The 5,331-nt window shown below is 39.4% G+C and overlaps 1 protein-coding gene across 1 annotated transcript in view; it reads right to left on the bottom strand.

The window, feature by feature from the left end:
• fbxw7 (F-box and WD repeat domain containing 7) overlaps positions 1–4,902 on the bottom strand; it is a 103,845-nt gene extending 98,943 nt beyond the window's left edge. Inside the window, exon 1 of the mRNA XM_017306189.1 lies at positions 4,476–4,902. The gene's annotated coding sequence lies outside the window, so the exon portion shown is untranslated. The remainder of the gene's footprint in view (positions 1–4,475) is intronic.
• Positions 4,903–5,331: the final 429 nt, after the last annotated feature.

Here is a 5,331-nt window from a genome sequence, read left to right as displayed (position 1 = left end):
GAAATGAGATGCAGGTGATCGGTATCGGCAACAAGAGCCAATGATTGCCGATCACCGATCATGCACTTTTTCACGAAAATCGGCCGATTATGATCGATGACCGATCGATCGGCACACCTCTAACTCACATGCCTGATTAAATACACTGATGGTTGTCATGGTAACAAAGCTAAATGAGAAAGGTTTCAAGGGTTTTACATTAGAGAGCAAAATAATTAACTGACTAACAATTAGTTGTCAATTAATGTTTTATTAGATTAAAATTTGTTCCAATTGATTAATAACGCACACTTAGACCTTCTCTTGGTGTGACCGCCATCCAGCAGAGGGCGCCACTGGTCACCTTTAAGCGGAGCCAGTAGATACAGAAACAGAGGACAGCAAATGGCGTAGTTAGACAGCGGAAGAGGGGGGAGACGGGCGGCTGGCAGTGTGTCCCGTCAGACTGTCAGTTCCCGAAACCACACACACACAAAAAAAGCCTGGTAAAAGCGCACGCGGGGTCAGAGTGACCCACCAGACTGCAAACAGGGTTAAAAGCTTGTGGAGCCAAATGGACTCCATTTGATTTATTAACCACGGGAGGATTAATAATGTGAGAAAACCATCATTTTACTTTTATTCAGTATTTAACACAACTCACACAAGTTAATGTAAATTTATTTATTTATTTCAGTATATTCTAAAAATGTTGCCCTTTATGTTATGTAAAGACCGTCGGCCTTCTTAATACAAGAGAAAACTCAAGTTTTTAAGAAAATGGCCGCTTATCAATTAATTTGTAGTCAATCTATAAAATCAATGAACTTCAGATTAACTCGATAATTGGTAACTTGTATCCCTATTCCCTAGTTTAAAAACAGCAGAATAGACATATCAATGACTACATTACATAGTGAAAATAAATATTCAATATCACGAGGCTCCACGTTGCTTCAATTAGGAACTGTTCTCTACTTTAGGGATAAATTTGACCCGTTAGAAGAAATGCCACGTGTGCGCCGCCAGCTGACGTCACAATTTATCAACACAGTCTTCAAACGGCAGGAAACCCACTGTCCACATGAGAAAGGGCTTAGGAAAGCCCTGGGGTGGGTAACACAGCGCAAGTCAGGAGTGTGGGAATGTAAGGCTTTGTGCAAACAAACTCTTGAGATAGCCCTGGTCTCTCACTTCTCAAGGCCTCGCCACAGCTATCAGCCAGGAAATCTCATGTCATCATCCTCATGCCCCATGTGGACCGAAAATATGCCATTCTTTTCCTGACACCATTGTCCTATCTTCGCACTTTACATTTTCAAAATCATCACCGAGCCGCAATGCTGCAAGCCAGGATGAGGGGGGAAACACGAGGGTGGCTTTCTAGAAAACTTTTCACGTTTCGACCAATGAGTTCTGCAACTCTTTCACGAGAATACATCATATATATTCTGATGTTGTTCTTGTTGACACAAACCTATGAGGTTATTGCTAGCTCGTCTATTTCTTAACACCAGATTAATCTAACAATATTGCAAAGCAACTACAGTGTCCCAGTGGGTAACATGAGAGCACCAAATCCAAAAGTTTTCATTTGATGCTGTTTGTCACAGAATGGATTTAAAGGGGCAGTGTTATGGAAAATTTACTTTTTTGATTTCCATCATGTTATAATCTTATTCCCTCATCAAAAATATACATGGAGTGCTGATTTGATTCTTTCATGCATGTTTGAGAAATCATTTAATCTCCCATGGCAACCATTCAGCTGGGTAAAGCTAAACAGCTGCAGTCAATCTATAAGATCAGGCACCGCCTCAAAGGCAGAGCAGCCCTCCCCATGACTCCCTCAGCTCCTTCAGACTAGCCAGCAGTAATTAGCAAACACCTGGTCTAACTGTACATCTGCTGAGCTCATTATAATGCAATAATATTAAAATGCCATGTAAGGCTGGTAAAAACATCGCTAAAGGGTTAATAGAGGAGCCATGTTGTGATGACTTCATGAGGTTTCAGAAAGAGCAGGAAGTTTTAAAGAGACAGAGAACCAATTTCAAGGTGTTAAATTATGAAGTCAAAATTATTTCAAGTTGTGTTTGATATAGCATTTTGATAACAACTAAAGGTAACAGTTATTTGACTTGTTATAAAATGACACTATGTGCCTGGAGAATATATACTACTGCCCCTTTAAAGAAACACAAAAACTACCAACAAATCTGTAGCCATCAATCCCAAATCACAAAAAAACATTTGTTCTAAAATATCCATCACAGTAGGATAGAAATTGATTTCTGCACCATGTCCAAACCGGGTGATTAATGGGGGGTGTTTTGTGTCAGGATTCAAAGAATGATGAAAATACTGTCAACTCCGGCTAATAAACTTTCTTTCTTTTTATTTTCATCTATTCTTGTTATAATCTAGGAACTTTAATGAGTTTGCCTTTTTAAAAAAAAAAGAAACAGTATTTGATCAGCCGATCAGGAGAAAATCGGCTGATTCCCGTCTCTGGACAACAGATTAGTGCATCCCTAGTACTGATTATCTGAACTGCTACCAACACAGTTCTCTGTATGGAAAGTCGTATCATTGACAAAAATAAAAGTACTTCTTCATATCAAGCTTAAAATCATCCAAGTCAAGATGGATCATTTCTGAAAACGGTGACATACAACAAGAAAGAAAAGCTTCATCTGGTTACACCTCCATCACTTTAACTTACTGCTTTCATCTTATGATAGTCAGAGAGAAGAAGAGAGAGAGAGAGAGAGAGAGGAAGAAAGAGAGAGAGAAAGAGAGAGAAAGAGAGAGAGCGCGAGAGAGAGAGAGCACCGGGTTCAAAACTTTCTACTTTACCAGAATATCTGTCAAAACAAAATCTGAAATAACTTCCAATCATAGTTCATGTGGAATGAATGATACTCTCAATGCACATGGTGTGTTGTTTTTCTACAGTCACATGTTAACAGCCTTTCATTCATATTACAAAGAGCCCAGCCATGGATCCATTTTCACTTGAATATTTCAGCACTTTGTTACACACAGCCTGCCAGAAGGACAAAATACATTCCTATTCATTCAAAAAAGTATCAAACACTGCAGAGCTAAAATAGCATGCAACGCCCAACAACTTGATTCCTAAAGAGCAAACAGCTGCTGTTTGACTGCAGAGTATTGAGTGCCACCATTTTAAATTCTAAAAAAAATATCATTTTAAACAATAAAGACCATGACCATTTGGCTAAAAACAAGACTTATTACAAGACATTTAAGCATGAGAAAGGAGGAACATTCATCAAAGGTCATTTGTTGGACATTCCAAGCTGACATTGACAAAATGCTTTGAAATGCAGAAAATTTCTGTGCAGCTTTTCCAGAGGTTTTAGGCTAAAGGGAGGTACAAAAATCAACGCACATATTTTGCTTGATTTTAAACCAATAAAAATGTTCTTGGTGTGAATTTCAAGGTCACTTAATGTTCTTCTAGATTAAGTTATTTGTTTTGAACATTTTTGCTGACATCTTTATTCAGACATCCCTGTTCTGTTACTTCTGCCATGTGTGCAAATAGTTTGACAAAAATTGATCTCATCTATCCTACTTGAGATATGAAAATGAATTTGATATGCAGGTTTTAAAACCAAGTTTTATGATATTATAAAGTCTCAAAGTGCATTACTTGGAGGTTCAGCATTTGAAGCCTTTTAATAAATACTTAACAGTTTTTCTGCAAACTTCTGACAACAATACTCTCATATGACATCACATGTAAACATTACAGTTTCATAGACTTTTTCAGTGATGCTCGTCACTTGAAACTAATTCTTAAGTGTTGTTTGAAAAGGCTCAAACACCGGCTCCTTAAACACTTTGTAACTACTATTCTTTACATCTACAAGTATTCATCAGGGGGAGGCGGGGTTTCTTTTGGCTGCAGACTAAACAGCGATTTAGATATTGATCATCGTTAAAAAAAATAAAACAGATCTTTATATTTATAAGGTATCGTGAGCACACATGGGCTACAGTCCAGCCTTAGCTCTCCGGGTTAACCACATGCAGCTAGTCCACTAGGTTTCTCTGCATGGTGCGTCTACATTTGACATTTTTAAGAATTTAAATCTTGTTATTGACACAAAGTGACTCGACTCGAGCGTTGTGAACGCTGTGCATAAGGAGAAAAGAATATAGTTGAATAAAGATAAGCAGAATTCCAGATATCCAGTTCATGCGCTCTTGTGATTAACTCTCCGCAGTTAGCATGCTCGGGATGCTAGTGAGCTTTGTTCAGGAAAAAACTCAAGTCAGACCGAGAGAATTAAACCAAAACAAGACTTTTCATGTTCTTTCACAGCCCTTTAACAAGACTTTCAAAAGACTGCGTTAAGTTAGCGATGCTAACGGATAGCCACCGAGCTAATGCTAGTTGATGCTAGGCCCCTCTGTTCACTGCTGAACGGAGCAGTTGTGATCTTGCACTGGACTGTTTTTACCTGGTGGATGTGAAGAAGGAGAGAGCAGAAGCCTCCGCTAATTCCGTCGGGCCGGGTAGATCCAGGACGATGTATCCATGGAAGCTCGACACTGAAAGCCAACGCTTGATTCCCTCCCTTCAGCAGCAGCAGTCGGCTTGCACCTGACTATCCGAGGCTAATGCGTTAGCACGACCGGTTAGATGAGCCAAAAACACCGCTAACGTTAGCTGCTCGCTTATACTGGGTGGTCTGCCCGAACCCTTGGCTCGGTTCTTGTAGAGTTCAGCTTATGGTGGTCTCGGGTCGTTACGAGGGGGAAAGCACACTGCTGAGACCAAACTGCGCGTCAGTTGCTGGTGTTTTTTAGCCGTTTACAGGCTCCTCCACAAGCGCCTGGTTTGCTCGTCTCTACCGACAGGAAAGAGTGGTTGTCGCGAAGTGATGACGTCACGGTTTTGTTTGCTCCACTGCGCCGCAATGTGACGTAGTAATATTTATAAAAATAAAAAACTATTTTATTGCTATTATTATACGTTTAACGCATCACAATTCTTACATGGAGCCAGCAAAACCTAGAATAAATATTATGTAAAAAGAAAATATCACAGAAATTATACTTAGACGAATAAATGAATGATAATAACAATACTAGTAATAATTGTCATAATAAAAATTTAAATAAAGGTGCATACGGGGGTATAAATTGGAAGCTAAATACAGAAAAGAATTCCTAGATACACATGTCAGGATGGAGTCGTAAGGAAGGAGGCAGAGGACTTGTGAGTGTGAGAGCCACTGTCCACGATGAAACATCCAAGATCCATAAATACATCAAGGACAAAGCCTCAACGGACGATGTGCTCAGCGAATGTCT

The sequence above is a fragment of the Poecilia reticulata genome, linkage group LG1 (assembly GCF_000633615.1).
Source record: "Poecilia reticulata strain Guanapo linkage group LG1, Guppy_female_1.0+MT, whole genome shotgun sequence".
NCBI lineage: Eukaryota > Metazoa > Chordata > Actinopteri > Cyprinodontiformes > Poeciliidae > Poecilia > Poecilia reticulata.
This window is presented reverse-complemented; position numbering and strand designations above follow the sequence as displayed.